An 18,608-nucleotide genomic window follows, 5' to 3' on the forward strand; every position below is an offset into this window, starting at 1 on the left:
ATTTCTATTTGTCGATAAACAACTTGCAAGAAAGTGAACTTAGATCTTAAATCTGATAAAAATACAAAATAAATGATTATGAATAAATGTTCTTTATATTTCTATTTGTCGATAAACAACTTGCAAGAAAGTGAACTTTGATCATAAATCTGACAAAATACAAAATAAATGATTATGAATAAATATCCTTTATGTTTTTATTTGTCGATAAACAACTTGCAAGAAAGTGAACTTTGATCTTAAACCTGATAAATATACAAAATAAATGATTATGAATAAATATTCTTTATGTTTTTATTTGTCGATAAACAATTTACAAGAAAGTGAACTTTGATCTTAAATCTGATAAAAATACAAATTAAATGATTTTAAATAAATTTTATTTATGTTTTTATTTGTCGATAAACAACTTACAAGAAAGTGAACTTTGATCTTAAATCTGATAAAAATACAAATTAAATGATTATAAATAAATTTTATTTATGTTTTTATTTGTCGTTAAACAACTTGCAAGAAAGTGAACTTTGATCTTAAATCTGATAAAATACGAAATAAATGATTATGAATACATGTTATTTATGTTTTTATTTGAAGATAAACAACTTGCAAGAAGGTGAACTTTGATCTTAAATCTGATAAAATTAAAAATAAATAATTATGAATAACTATTGATGTTTTTATTTGGCGATAAACAATTTTCAAGAAAGTGAACTTTGATCTTAAATCTGATAAAAATACAAAAAAATGATTATAAATAAATTTTATTTATGTTTTTATTTGTCGATAAACAACTTGCAAGAAAGTGAACTTTGATATTAAATCTGATTGTGAATAAATATTCTTTGTGTTTTTATTTGTCGATAAACAACTTGCAAGAAAGTGAACTTTGATCTTAAACCTGATAAATATACAAAATAAATGATTATGAATAAATGTTATTTATGCTTTTATTTGTCGATAAACAATTTACAAGAAAGTGAACTTTGATCCTAAATCTGATAAAAATACAAATTAAATGATTATAATTAAATTTTATTTATGTTTTTATTTGTCGATAAACAACTTGCAAGAAAGTGAACTTTGATCTTAAATCTGATAAAAATACAAAATAAATGATTATGAATAAATATTTATGTTTTTATTTGTCGATAAACATCTTGCAAGAAAGTGAACTTTGATCTTAAATCTGATAAAAATACAAAATAAATGATTATGAATAAATATTCTTTATGTTTTTTTTGTCGATAAACAACTTGCTAGAAAGTGAACCTTGATCTTAAATCTGATAAAATACAAAATAAATGATTATGAATAAATGTTCTTTATGTTTCTATTTGTCGATAAACAACTTGCAAGGAAGTGAACATTGATCATAAATTTGAGAAAACTCAAAATAAATGATTAAGAATAAATATTCTTTATGTTTTTATTTGTCGATAAACAACTTGCAAGAAAGTGAACTTTGATCATAAATCTGATAAAATGCAAAATAAGTGATTATGAATAAATATTCTTTATGTTTTTATTTGTCGATAAACAACTTGCAAGAATGTGAACTTTGATCTTAAATCTGATAAATGGACAAAATAAATGATTATAAATAAATATTCTTTATGTTTCTATTTGTCGATAAATAACTTGCAAGAAAGTGAACTTTGATTATAAATCTGAGAAAACTCAAAATAAATGATTAAGAATAAATATTCTTTATGTTTTTATTTGTCGATAAACAACTTGCAAGAAAGTGAACTTTGATCATAAATCTGAGAAAACTCAAAATAAATGATTATTTATTATTCTTTATGTTTTTATTTGTCGATAAACAACTTGCAAGAAAGTGATTTTTGATCTTAAATCTGATAAAAATACAAAATAAATGATTATGAATAAATGTTCTTTATATTTCTATTTGTCGATAAACAAAAGTGAACTTTGATCTTAAACCTGATAAATATACAAAATAAATGATTATGAATAAATATTCTTTATGTTTTTATTTGTCGATAAACAATTTACAAGAAAGTGAACTTTGATCTGAAATCTGATAAAAATACAAATTAAATGATTATAAATAAATTTTATTTATGTTTTTATTTGTCGATAAACAACTTGCAAGAAAGTGAACTTTGATCTTAAATCTGATAAAATACGAAATAAGTGATTGTGAATAAATATTCTTTATGTTTTTATTTGTTGATAAACAATTTACAAGAAAGTGAACTTTGATCTTAAACCTGATAAATATAAAAAATACAAAAAAAATGATTATAAATAAATTTTATTTGTTTTTATTTGTCGATAAACAACTTGCAAGAAAGTGAACTTTGATCTTAAATCTGATAAAATGCAAAATAAATGATTATGAATAAATGTTCTTTATGTTTCTATTTGTCGATAAACAACTTGCAAGACAGTGAACTTTGATCATAAATCTGAGAAAACTCAAAATAAATGATTAAGAATAAATATTCTTTATGTTTTTATTTGTCGATAAACAACTTGCAAGAAAGTGATTTTTGATCTTAAATCTGATAAAAATACAAAATAAATGATTATGAATAAATGTTCTTTATATTTCTATTTGTCGATAAACAATTTGCAAGAAAGTGAACTTTGATCTTAAATCTGATAAAAATACAAAATAAATGATTATGAATAAATGTTCTTTATATTTCTATTTGTCGATAAACAACTTGCAAGAAAGTGAACTTTGATCATAAATCTGACAAAATACAAAATAAATGATTATGAATAAATATCCTTTATGTTTTTATTTGTCGATAAACAACTTGCAAGAAAGTGAACTTTGATCTTAAACCTGATAAATATACAAAATAAATGATTATGAATAAATATTCTTTATGTTTTTATTTGTCGATAAACAATTTACAAGAAAGTGAACTTTGATCTTAAATCTGATAAAAAATACAAATTAAATGATTATAAATAAATTTTATTTATGTTTTTATTTGTCGATAAACAACTTGCAAGAAAGTGAACTTTGATCTTAAATCTGATAAAATACGAAATAAATGATTGTGAATAAATATTCTTTATGTTTTTATTTGTCGATAAACAATTTACAAGAAAGTGAACTTTGATCTTAAACCTGATAAAATTAAAAATAAATGATTATGAATAAATATTGATGTTTTTATTTGGCGATAAACAATTTTCAAGAAAGTGAACTTTGATCTTAAATCTGATAAAAATACAAAAAAATGATTATGAATAAATTTTATTTATGTTTTTATTTGTCGATAAACAACTTGCAAGAAAGTGAACTTTGATCTTAAATCTGATAAAATACGAAATAAATGATTATGAATACATGTTATTTATGTTTTTATTTGAAGATAAACAACTTGCAAGAAAGTGAACTTTGATCTTAAAACTGATAAAATACGAAATAAATGATTATGAATACATGTTATTTATGTTTTTATTTGTCGATAAACAACTGCAAGAAAGTGAACTTTGATCTTAAATCTGATAAAATACGAAATAAATGATTATGAATACATGTTATTTATGTTTTTATTTGTCGATAAACAACTTGCAAGAAAGTGAACTTTGATCATAAATCTGACAAAATACAAAATAAATGATTATGAATAAATATCCTTTATGTTTTTATTTGTCGATAAACAACTTGCAAGAAAGTGATTTTTGATCTTAAATCTGATAAAAATACAAAATAAATGATTATGAATAAATGTTCTTTATATTTCTATTTGTCGATAAACAACTTGCAAGAAAGTGAACTTCGATCATAAATCTGAGAAAACTCAAAATAAATGATTAAGAATAAATATTCTTTATGTTTTTATTTGTCGATAAACAACATGCAAGAAAGTGATTTTTGATCTTAAATCTGATAAAAATACAAAATAAATGATTATGAATAAATGTTCTTTATATTTCTATTTGTCGATAAACAACTTGCAAGAAATTGAACTTTGATCATAAATCTGATAAAATGCAAAATAAATGATTATGAATAAAAGTTCTTTATGTTTCTATTTGTCGATAAACAACTTGCAAGAAAGTGAACTTTGATCATAAATCTGAGAAAACTCAAAATAAATGATTAAGAATAAATATTCTTTATGTTTTTATTTGTCGATAAACAACTTGCAAGAAAGTGATTTTTGATCTTAAATCTGATAAAAATACAAAATAAATGATTATGATTAAATGTTCTTTATATTTCTATTTGTCGATAAACAATTTGCAAGAAAGTGAACTTTGATCTTAAATCTGATAAAAATACAAAATAAATGATTATGAATAAATGTTCTTTATATTTCTATTTGTCGATAAACAACTTGCAAGAAAGTGAACTTTGATCATAAATCTGACAAAATACAAAATAAATGATTATGAATAAATATCCTTTATGTTTCTATTTGTCGATAAACAACTTGCAAGAAAGTGAACTTTGATCATAAATCTGAGAAAACTCAAAATAAATGATTAAGAATAAATATTCTTTATGTTTTTATTTGTCGATAAACAACTTGCAAGAAAGTGATTTTTGATCTTAAATCTGATAAAAATACAAAATAAATGATTATGATTAAATGTTCTTTATATTTCTATTTGTCGATAAACAATTTGCAAGAAAGTGAACTTTGATCTTAAATCTGATAAAAATACAAAAAAATGATTATAAATAAATTTTATTTATGTTTTTATTTGTCGATAAACAACTTGCAAGAAAGTGAACTTTGATCTTAAATCTGATTGTGAATAAATATTCTTTGTGTTTTTATTTGTCGATAAACAACTTGCAAGAAAGTGAACTTTGATCTTAAACCTGATAAATATACAAAATAAATGATTATGAATAAATGTTATTTATGCTTTTATTTGTCGATAAACAATTTACAAGAAAGTGAACTTTGATCCTAAATCTGATAAAAATACAAATTAAATGATTATAATTAAATTTTATTTATGTTTTTATTTGTCGATAAACAACTTGCAAGAAAGTGAACTTTGATCTTAAATCTGATAAAAATACAAAATAAATGATTATGAATAAATATTTATGTTTTTATTTGTCGATAAACAACTTGCAAGAAAGTGAACTTTGATCTTAAATCTGATAAAAATACAAAATAAATGATTATGAATAAATATTCTTTATGTTTTTTTTTGTCGATAAACAACTTGCTAGAAAGTGAACCTTGATCTTAAATCTGATAAAATACAAAATAAATGATTATGAATAAATGTTCTTTATGTTTCTATTTGTCGATAAACAACTTGCAAGGAAGTGAACATTGATCATAAATTTGAGAAAACTCAAAATAAATGATTAAGAATAAATATTCTTTATGTTTTTATTTGTCGATAAACAACTTGCAAGAAAGTGAACTTTGATCATAAATCTGATAAAATGCAAAATAAGTGATTATGAATAAATATTCTTTATGTTTTTATTTGTCGATAAACAACTTGCAAGAATGTGAACTTTGATCTTAAATCTGATAAATGGACAAAATAAATGATTATAAATAAATATTCTTTATGTTTCTATTTGTCGATAAATAACTTGCAAGAAAGTGAACTTTGATTATAAATCTGAGAAAACTCAAAATAAATGATTAAGAATAAATATTCTTTATGTTTTTATTTGTCGATAAACAACTTGCAAGAAAGTGAACTTTGATCATAAATCTGATAAAATGCAAAATAAATGATTATGAATAAATGTTCTTTGTCGATAAACAACTTGCAAGAAAGTGAACTTTGATCATAAATCTGACAAAGTACAAAATAAATGATTATGAATAAATGTTCTTTATGTTTCTATTTGTCGATAAACAACTTGCAAGAAAGTGAACTTTGATCATAAATCTGAGAAAACTCAAAATAAATGATTAAGAATAAATATTCTTTATGTTTTTATTTGTCGATAAACAACTTGCAAGAAAGTGATTTTTGATCTTAAATCTGATAAAAATACAAAATAAATGATTATGAATAAATGTTCTTTATATTTCTATTTGTCGATAAACAAAAGTGAACTTTGATCTTAAACCTGATAAATATAAAAAATAAATGATTATGAATAAATATTCTTTATGTTTTTATTTGTCGATAAACAATTTACAAGAAAGTGAACTTTGATCTTAAATCTGATAAAAATACAAATTAAATGATTATAAATAAATTTTATTTATGTTTTTATTTGTCGATAAACAACTTGCAAGAAAGTGAACTTTGATCTTAAATCTGATAAAATACGAAATAAATGATTATGAATACATGTTATTTATGTTTTTATTTGAAGATAAACAACTTGCAAGAAGGTGAACTTTGATCTTAAATCTGATAAAATTAAAAATAAATGATTATGAATAAATATTGATGTTTTTATTTGGCGATAAACAATTTTCAAGAAAGTGAACTTTGATCTTAAACCTGATAAATATACAAAATAAATGATTATGAATAAATATTCTTTATGTCTTTATTTGTCGATAAACAATTTACAAGAAAGTGAACTTTGATCTTAAATCTGATAAAAATACAAAATAAATGATTATGAATAAATATTCTTTATGTCTTTATTTGTCGATAAACAATTTACAAGAAAGTGAACTTTGATCTTAAACCTGATAAATATACAAAATAAATGATTATGAATAAATATTCTTTATGTCTTTATTTGTCGATAAACAATTTACAAGAAAGTGAACTTTGATCTTAAACCTGATAAATATACAAAATAAATGATTATGAATAAATATTCTTTATGTCTTTATTTGTCGATAAACAATTTACAAGAAAGTGAACTTTGATCTTAAACCTGATAAATATACAAAATAAATGATTATGAATAAATATTCTTTATGTCTTTATTTGTCGATAAACAATTTACAAGAAAGTGAACTTTGATCTTAAATCTGATAAAAATTCAAATTAAATGATTATAAATAAATTTTATTTATGTTTTTATTTGTCGATAAACAACTTGCAAGAAAGTGAACTTTGATCTTAAATCTGATAAAATACGAAATAAGTGATTATGAATACATGTTATTTATGTTTTTATTTGAAGATAAACAACTTGCAAGAAGGTGAACTTTGATCTTAAATCTGATAAAATTAAAAATAAATGATTATGAATAAATATTGATGTTTTTATTTGGCGATAAACAATTTTCAAGAAAGTGAACTTTGATCTTAAATCTGATAAAAATACAAAAAAATGATTATGAATAAATTTTATTTATGTTTTTATTTGTCGATAAACAACTTGCAAGAAAGTGAACTTTGATCTTAAATCTGATAAAATACGAAATAAATGATTATGAATACATGTTATTTATGTTTTTATTTGAAGATAAACAACTTGCAAGAAAGTGAACTTTGATCTTAAATCTGATAAAATACGAAATAAATGATTATGAATACATGTTATTTATGTTTTTATTTGTCTATAAACAACTTGCAAGAAAGTGAACTTTGATCATAAATCTGACAAAATACAAAATAAATGATTATGAATAAATATCCTTTATGTTTTTATTTGTCGATAAACAACTTGCAAGAAAGTGAACTTTGATCTTAAACCTGATAAATATACAAAATAAATGATTATGAATAAATATTCTTTATGTTTTTATTTGTCGATAAACAATTTACAAGAAAGTGAACTTTGATCTTAAATCTGATAAAAATACAAATTAAATGATTATAAATAAATTTTATTTATGTTTTTATTTGTCGATAAACAACTTGCAAGAAAGTGAACTTTGATCTTAAATCTGATAAAAATACAAATTAAATGATTATAAATAAATTTTATTTATGTTTTTATTTGTCGATAAACAACTTGCAAGAAAGTGAACTTTGATCATAAATCTGATAAAATGCAAAATAAATGATTATGAATAAATGTTCTTTATGTTTCTATTTGTCGATAAACAACTTCCAAGAAAGTGAACTTTGATCATAAATCTGAGAAAACTCAAAATAAATGATTAAGAATAAATATTCTTTATGTTTTTATTTGTCGATTAACAACTTGCAAGAAAGTGATTTTTGATCTTAAATCTGATAAAATACGAAATAAATGATTATGAAGACATGTTATTTAGGTTTTTATTTGAAGATAAACAACTTGCAAGAAAGTGAACTTTGATCTTAAATCTGATAAAATGCAAAACAAATGATTATGAATAAATATTCTTTATGTTTTTATTTGTCGATAAACAATTTACAAGAAAGTGAACTTTGATCATAAATCTGAGAAAACTCAAAATAAATGATTAAGAATAAATATTCTTTATGTTTTTATTTGTCGATAAACAACTTGCAAGAAAGTGATTTTTGATCTTAAATCTGATAAAAATACAAAATAAATGATTATGAATAAATGTTCTTTATATTTCTATTTGTCGATAAACAACTTGCAAGAAAGTGAACTTAGATCTTAAATCTGATAAAAATACAAAATAAATGATTATGAATAAATGTTCTTTATATTTCTATTTGTCGATAAACAACTTGCAAGAAAGTGAACTTTGATCATAAATCTGACAAAATACAAAATAAATGATTATGAATAAATATCCTTTATGTTTTTATTTGTCGATAAACAACTTGCAAGAAAGTGAACTTTGATCTTAAACCTGATAAATATACAAAATAAATGATTATGAATAAATATTCTTTATGTTTTTATTTGTCGATAAACAATTTACAAGAAAGTGAACTTTGATCTTAAATCTGATAAAAATACAAATTAAATGATTTTAAATAAATTTTATTTATGTTTTTATTTGTCGATAAACAACTTGCAAGAAAGTGAACTTTGATCTTAAATCTGATAAAAATACAAATTAAATGATTATAAATAAATTTTATTTATGTTTTTATTTGTCGTTAAACAACTTGCAAGAAAGTGAACTTTGATCTTAAATCTGATAAAATACGAAATAAATGATTATGAATACATGTTATTTATGTTTTTATTTGAAGATAAACAACTTGCAAGAAGGTGAACTTTGATCTTAAATCTGATAAAATTAAAAATAAATAATTATGAATAAATATTGATGTTTTTATTTGGCGATAAACAATTTTCAAGAAAGTGAACTTTGATCTTAAATCTGATAAAAATACAAAAAAATGATTATAAATAAATTTTATTTATGTTTTTATTTGTCGATAAACAACTTGCAAGAAAGTGAACTTTGATCTTAAATCTGATTGTGAATAAATATTCTTTGTGTTTTTATTTGTCGATAAACAACTTGCAAGAAAGTGAACTTTGATCTTAAACCTGATAAATATACAAAATAAATGATTATGAATAAATGTTATTTATGCTTTTATTTGTCGATAAACAATTTACAAGAAAGTGAACTTTGATCCTAAATCTGATAAAAATACAAATTAAATGATTATAATTAAATTTTATTTATGTTTTTATTTGTCGATAAACAACTTGCAAGAAAGTGAACTTTGATCTTAAATCTGATAAAAATACAAAATAAATGATTATGAATAAATATTTATGTTTTTATTTGTCGATAAACAACTTGCAAGAAAGTGAACTTTGATCTTAAATCTGATAAAAATACAAAATAAATGATTATGAATAAATATTTATGTTTCTATTTGTCGATAAACAACTTGCAAGGAAGTGAACATTGATCATAAATTTGAGAAAACTCAAAATAAATGATTAAGAATAAATATTCTTTATGTTTTTATTTGTCGATAAACAACTTGCAAGAAAGTGAACTTTGATCATAAATCTGATAAAATGCAAAATAAGTGATTATGAATAAATATTCTTTATGTTTTTATTTGTCGATAAACAACTTGCAAGAATGTGAACTTTGATCTTAAATGTGATATATGGACAAAATAAATGATTATAAATAAATATTCTTTATGTTTCTATTTGTCGATAAATAACTTGCAAGAAAGTGAACTTTGATTATAAATCTGAGAAAACTCAAAATAAATGATTAAGAATAAATATTCTTTATGTTTTTATTTGTCGATAAACAACTTGCAAGAAAGTGAACTTTGATCATAAATCTGAGAAAACTCAAAATAAATGATTAAGAATAAATATTCTTTATGTATTTATTTGTCGATAAACAACTTGCAAGAAAGTGAACTTTGATCATAAATCTGATAAAATGCAAAATAAATGATTATGAATAAATGTTCTTTGTCGATAAACAACTTGCAAGAAAGTGAACTTTGATCATAAATCTGACAAAGTACAAAATAAATGATTATGAATAAATGTTCTTTATGTTTCTATTTGTCGATAAACAACTTGCAAGAAAGTGAACTTTGATCATAAATCTGAGAAAACTCAAAATAAATGATTAAGAATAAATATTCTTTATGTTTTTATTTGTCGATAAACAACTTGCAAGAAAGTGATTTTTGATCTTAAATCTGATAAAAATACAAAATAAATGATTATGAATAAATGTTCTTTATATTTCTATTTGTCGATAAACAAAAGTGAACTTTGATCTTAAACCTGATAAATATACAAAATAAATGATTATGAATAAATATTCTTTATGTTTTTATTTGTCGATAAACAATTTACAAGAAAGTGAACTTTGATCTTAAATCTGATAAAAATACAAATTAAATGATTATAAATAAATTTTATTTATGTTTTTATTTGTCGATAAACAACTTGCAAGAAAGTGAACTTTGATCTTAAATCTGATAAAATACGAAATAAATGATTGTGAATAAATATTCTTTATGTTTTTATTTGTCGATAAACAATTTACAAGAAAGTGAACTTTGATCTTAAACCTGATAAATATAAAAAATACAAAAAAAATGATTATAAATAAATTTTATTTGTTTTTATTTGTCGATAAACAACTTGCAAGAAAGTGAACTTTGATCTTAAATCTGATAAAATGCAAAATAAATGATTATGAATAAATGTTCTTTATGTTTCTATTTGTCGATAAACAACTTGCAAGAGAGTGAACTTTGATCATAAATCTGAGAAAACTCAAAATAAATGATTATGAATAAATATTCTTTATGTTTTTATTTGTCGATAAACAATTTACAAGAAAGTGAACTTTGATCTTAAATCTGATAAAAAATACAAATTAAATGATTATAAATAAATTTTATTTATGTTTTTATTTGTCGATAAACAACTTGCAAGAAAGTGAACTTTGATCTTAAATCTGATAAAATACGAAATAAATGATTGTGAATAAATATTCTTTATGTTTTTATTTGTCGATAAACAATTTACAAGAAAGTGAACTTTGATCTTAAACCTGATAAATATACAAAATAAATGATTATGAATAAATATTCTTTATGTCTTTATTTGTCGATAAACAATTTACAAGAAAGTGAACTTTGATCTTAAACCTGATAAATATACAAAATAAATGATTATGAATAAATATTCTTTATGTCTTTATTTGTCGATAAACAATTTACAAGAAAGTGAACTTTGATCTTAAATCTGATAAAAATTCAAATTAAATGATTATAAATAAATTTTATTTATGTTTTTATTTGTCGATAAACAACTTGCAAGAAAGTGAACTTTGATCTTAAATCTGATAAAATACGAAATAAATGATTATGAATACATGTTATTTATGTTTTTATTTGAAGATAAACAACTTGCAAGAAGCTGAACTTTGATCTTAAATCTGATAAAATTAAAAATAAATGATTATGAATAAATATTGATGTTTTTATTTGGCGATAAACAATTTTCAAGAAAGTGAACTTTGATCTTAAACCTGATAAATATACAAAATAAATGATTATGAATAAATATTCTTTATGTCTTTATTTGTCGATAAACAATTTACAAGAAAGTGAACTTTGATCTTAAATCTGATAAAAATACAAAATAAATGATTATGAATAAATATTCTTTATGTCTTTATTTGTCGATAAACAATTTACAAGAAAGTGAACTTTGATCTTAAACCTGATAAATATACAAAATAAATGATTATGAATAAATATTCTTTATGTCTTTATTTGTCGATAAACAATTTACAAGAAAGTGAACTTTGATCTTAAACCTGATAAATATACAAAATAAATGATTATGAATAAATATTCTTTATGTCTTTATTTGTCGATAAACAATTTACAAGAAAGTGAACTTTGATCTTAAACCTGATAAAATACGAAATAAATGATTATGAATACATGTTATTTATGTTTTTATTTGAAGATAAACAACTTGCAAGAAAGTGAACTTTGATCTTAAATCTGATAAAATACGAAATAAATGATTATGAATACATGTTATTTATGTTTTTATTTGAAGATAAACAACTTGCAAGAAAGTGAACTTTGATCTTAAATCTGATAAAATACGAAATAAATGATTATGAATACATGTTATTTATGTTTTTATTTGTCGATAAACAACTTGCAAGAAAGTGAACTTTGATCATAAATCTGACAAAATACAAAATAAATGATTATGAATAAATATCCTTTATGTTTTTATTTGTCGATAAACAATTTACAAGAAAGTGAACTTTGATCTTAAATCTGATAAAAATACAAAAAAATGATTATGAATAAATTTTATTTATGTTTTTATTTGTCGATAAACAACTTGCAAGAAAGTGAACTTTGATCTTAAATCTGATAAAATACGAAATAAATGATTATGAATACATGTTATTTATGTTTTTATTTGAAGATAAACAACTTGCAAGAAAGTGAACTTTGATCTTAAACCTGATAAATATACAAAATAAATGATTATGAATAAATATTCTTTATGTTTTTATTTGTCGATAAACAATTTACAAGAAAGTGAACTTTGATCTTAAATCTGATAAAAATACAAATTAAATGATTATAAATAAATTTTATTTATGTTTTTATTTGTCGATAAACAACTTGCAAGAAAGTGAACTTTGATCTTAAATCTGATAAAAATACAAATTAAATGATTATAAATAAATTTTATTTATGTTTTTATTTGTCGATAAACAACTTGCAAGAAAGTGAACTTTGATCATAAATCTGATAAAATGCAAAATAAATGATTATGAATAAATGTTCTTTATGTTTCTATTTGTCGATAAACAACTTGCAAGAAAGTGAACTTTGATCATAAATCTGAGAAAACTCAAAATAAATGATTAAGAATAAATATTCTTTATGTTTTTATTTGTCGATAAACAACTTGCAAGAAAGTGATTTTTGATCTTAAATCTGATAAAATACGAAATAAATGATTATGAATACATGTTATTTAGGTTTTTATTTGAAGATAAACAACTTGCAAGAAAGTGAACTTTGATCTTAAATCTGATAAAATGCAAAATAAATGATTATGAATAAATATTCTTTATGTTTTTATTTGTCGATAAACAATTTACAAGAAAGTGAACTTTGATCATAAATCTGAGAAAACTCAAAATAAATGATTAAGAATAAATATTCTTTATGTTTTTATTTGCCGATAAACAACTTGCAAGAAAGTGATTTTTGATCTTAAATCTGATAAAAATACAAAATAAATGATTATGAATAAATGTTCTTTATATTTCTATTTGTCGATAAACAACTTGCAAGAAAGTGAACTTAGATCTTAAATCTGATAAAAATACAAAATAAATGATTATGAATAAATGTTCTTTATATTTCTATTTGTCGATAAACAACTTGCAAGAAAGTGAACTTTGATCATAAATCTGACAAAATACAAAATAAATGATTATGAATAAATATCCTTTATGTTTTTATTTGTCGATAAACAACTTGCAAGAAAGTGAACTTTGATCTTAAACCTGATAAATATACAAAATAAATGATTATGAATAAATATTCTTTATGTTTTTATTTGTCGATAAACAATTTACAAGAAAGTGAACTTTGATCTTAAATCTGATAAAAATACAAATTAAATGATTTTAAATAAATTTTATTTATGTTTTTATTTGTCGATAAACAACTTACAAGAAAGTGAACTTTGATCTTAAATCTGATAAAAATACAAATTAAATGATTATAAATAAATTTTATTTATGTTTTTATTTGTCGTTAAACAACTTGCAAGAAAGTGAACTTTGATCTTAAATCTGATAAAATACGAAATAAATGATTATGAATACATGTTATTTATGTTTTTATTTGAAGATAAACAACTTGCAAGAAGGTGAACTTTGATCTTAAATCTGATAAAATTAAAAATAAATAATTATGAATAACTATTGATGTTTTTATTTGGCGATAAACAATTTTCAAGAAAGTGAACTTTGATCTTAAATCTGATAAAAATACAAAAAAATGATTATAAATAAATTTTATTTATGTTTTTATTTGTCGATAAACAACTTGCAAGAAAGTGAACTTTGATATTAAATCTGATTGTGAATAAATATTCTTTGTGTTTTTATTTGTCGATAAACAACTTGCAAGAAAGTGAACTTTGATCTTAAACCTGATAAATATACAAAATAAATGATTATGAATAAATGTTATTTATGCTTTTATTTGTCGATAAACAATTTACAAGAAAGTGAACTTTGATCCTAAATCTGATAAAAATACAAATTAAATGATTATAATTAAATTTTATTTATGTTTTTATTTGTCGATAAACAACTTGCAAGAAAGTGAACTTTGATCTTAAATCTGATAAAAATACAAAATAAATGATTATGAATAAATATTTATGTTTTTATTTGTCGATAAACATCTTGCAAGAAAGTGAACTTTGATCTTAAATCTGATAAAAATACAAAATAAATGATTATGAATAAATATTCTTTATGTTTTTTTTGTCGATAAACAACTTGCTAGAAAGTGAACCTTGATCTTAAATCTGATAAAATACAAAATAAATGATTATGAATAAATGTTCTTTATGTTTCTATTTGTCGATAAACAACTTGCAAGGAAGTAAACATTGATCATAAATTTGAGAAAACTCAAAATAAATGATTAAGAATAAATATTCTTTATGTTTTTATTTGTCGATAAACAACTTGCAAGAAAGTGAACTTTGATCATAAATCTGATAAAATGCAAAATAAGTGATTATGAATAAATATTCTTTATGTTTTTATTTGTCGATAAACAACTTGCAAGAATGTGAACTTTGATCTTAAATCTGATAAATGGACAAAATAAATGATTATAAATAAATATTCTTTATGTTTCTATTTGTCGATAAATAACTTGCAAGAAAGTGAACTTTGATTATAAATCTGAGAAAACTCAAAATAAATGATTAAGAATAAATATTCTTTATGTTTTTATTTGTCGATAAACAACTTGCAAGAAAGTGAACTTTGATCATAAATCTGAGAAAACTCAAAATAAATGATTATTTATTATTCTTTATGTTTTTATTTGTCGATAAACAACTTGCAAGAAAGTGATTTTTGATCTTAAATCTGATAAAAATACAAAATAAATGATTATGAATAAATGTTCTTTATATTTCTATTTGTCGATAAACAAAAGTGAACTTTGATCTTAAACCTGATAAATATACAAAATAAATGATTATGAATAAATATTCTTTATGTTTTTATTTGTCGATAAACAATTTACAAGAAAGTGAACTTTGATCTGAAATCTGATAAAAATACAAATTAAATGATTATAAATAAATTTTATTTATGTTTTTATTTGTCGATAAACAACTTGCAAGAAAGTGAACTTTGATCTTAAATCTGATAAAATACGAAATAAGTGATTGTGAATAAATATTCTTTATGTTTTTATTTGTTGATAAACAATTTACAAGAAAGTGAACTTTGATCTTAAACCTGATAAATATAAAAAATACAAAAAAAATGATTATAAATAAATTTTATTTGTTTTTATTTGTCGATAAACAACTTGCAAGAAAGTGAACTTTGATCTTAAATCTGATAAAATGCAAAATAAATGATTATGAATAAATGTTCTTTATGTTTCTATTTGTCGATAAACAACTTGCAAGACAGTGAACTTTGATCATAAATCTGAGAAAACTCAAAATAAATGATTAAGAATAAATATTCTTTATGTTTTTATTTGTCGATAAACAACTTGCAAGAAAGTGATTTTTGATCTTAAATCTGATAAAAATACAAAATAAATGATTATGAATAAATGTTCTTTATATTTCTATTTGTCGATAAACAATTTGCAAGAAAGTGAACTTTGATCTTAAATCTGATAAAAATACAAAATAAATGATTATGAATAAATGTTCTTTATATTTCTATTTGTCGATAAACAACTTGCAAGAAAGTGAACTTTGATCATAAATCTGACAAAATACAAAATAAATGATTATGAATAAATATCCTTTATGTTTTTATTTGTCGATAAACAACTTGCAAGAAAGTGAACTTTGATCTTAAACCTGATAAATATACAAAATAAATGATTATGAATAAATATTCTTTATGTTTTTATTTGTCGATAAACAATTTACAAGAAAGTGAACTTTGATCTTAAATCTGATAAAAAATACAAATTAAATGATTATAAATAAATTTTATTTATGTTTTTATTTGTCGATAAACAACTTGCAAGAAAGTGAACTTTGATCTTAAATCTGATAAAATACGAAATAAATGATTGTGAATAAATATTCTTTATGTTTTTATTTGTCGATAAACAATTTACAAGAAAGTGAACTTTGATCTTAAACCTGATAAAATTAAAAATAAATGATTATGAATAAATATTGATGTTTTTATTTGGCGATAAACAATTTTCAAGAAAGTGAACTTTGATCTTAAATCTGATAAAAATACAAAAAAATGATTATGAATAAATTTTATTTATGTTTTTATTTGTCGATAAACAACTTGCAAGAAAGTGAACTTTGATCTTAAATCTGATAAAATACGAAATAAATGATTATGAATACATGTTATTTATGTTTTTATTTGAAGATAAACAACTTGCAAGAAAGTGAACTTTGATCTTAAATCTGATAAAATACGAAATAAATGATTATGAATACATGTTATTTATGTTTTTATTTGTCGATAAACAACTGCAAGAAAGTGAACTTTGATCTTAAATCTGATAAAATACGAAATAAATGATTATGAATACATGTTATTTATGTTTTTATTTGTCGATAAACAACTTGCAAGAAAGTGAACTTTGATCATAAATCTGACAAAATACAAAATAAATGATTATGAATAAATATCCTTTATGTTTTTATTTGTCGATAAACAACTTGCAAGAAAGTGATTTTTGATCTTAAATCTGATAAAAATACAAAATAAATGATTATGAATAAATGTTCTTTATATTTCTATTTGTCGATAAACAACTTGCAAGAAAGTGAACTTCGATCATAAATCTGAGAAAACTCAAAATAAATGATTAAGAATAAATATTCTTTATGTTTTTATTTGTCGATAAACAACATGCAAGAAAGTGATTTTTGATCTTAAATCTGATAAAAATACAAAATAAATGATTATGAATAAATGTTCTTTATATTTCTATTTGTCGATAAACAACTTGCAAGAAATTGAACTTTGATCATAAATCTGATAAAATGCAAAATAAATGATTATGAATAAAAGTTCTTTATGTTTCTATTTGTCGATAAACAACTTGCAAGAAAGTGAACTTTGATCATAAATCTGAGAAAACTCAAAATAAATGATTAAGAATAAATATTCTTTATGTTTTTATTTGTCGATAAACAACTTGCAAGAAAGTGATTTTTGATCTTAAATCTGATAAAAATACAAAATAAATGATTATGATTAAATGTTCTTTATATTTCTATTTGTCGATAAACAATTTGCAAGAAAGTGAACTTTGATCTTAAATCTGATAAAAATACAAAATAAATGATTATGAATAAATGTTCTTTATATTTCTATTTGTCGATAAACAACTTGCAAGAAAGTGAACTTTGATCATAAATCTGACAAAATACAAAATAAATGATTATGAATAAATATCCTTTATGTTTTTATTTGTCGATAAACAACTTGCAAGAAAGTGAACTTTGATCTTAAACCTGATAAATATACAAAATAAATGATTATGAATAAATATTCTTTATGTTTTTATTTGTCGATAAACAATTTACAAGAAAGTGAACTTTGATCTTAAATCTGATAAAAATACGAAATAAATGATTATGAATAAATTTTATTTATGTTTTTATTTGTCGATAAACAACTTGCAAGAAAGTGAACTTTGATCTTAAATCTGATAAAATACGAAATAAATGATTATGAATACATGTTATTTATGTTTTTATTTGTCGATAAACAACTTGCAAGAAAGTGAACTTTGATCTTAAATCTGATAAAATGCCTAATAAATGATTGTGAATAAATAGTCTTTGTGCTTTTATTTGTCGATAAACAACTTGCAAGAAAGTGAACTTGGATCTTAAGTCTGATAAAAATTAAATTATTATAAATAAATTTTATTTATGTTTTTATTTGTCGATAAAGAATTTACAAGAAAGTGAACTTTGATCTTAAATCTGATAAAATACGAAATAAATGATTATGAATACATGTTATTTATGTTTTTATTTGAAGATAAACAACTTGCAAGAAGGTGAACTTTGATCTTAAATCTGATAAAATTAAAAA

This window comes from Zeugodacus cucurbitae, chromosome 2 (genome assembly GCF_028554725.1).
Source record: "Zeugodacus cucurbitae isolate PBARC_wt_2022May chromosome 2, idZeuCucr1.2, whole genome shotgun sequence".
NCBI classification, from domain to species: Eukaryota; Metazoa; Arthropoda; class Insecta; order Diptera; family Tephritidae; genus Zeugodacus; species Zeugodacus cucurbitae.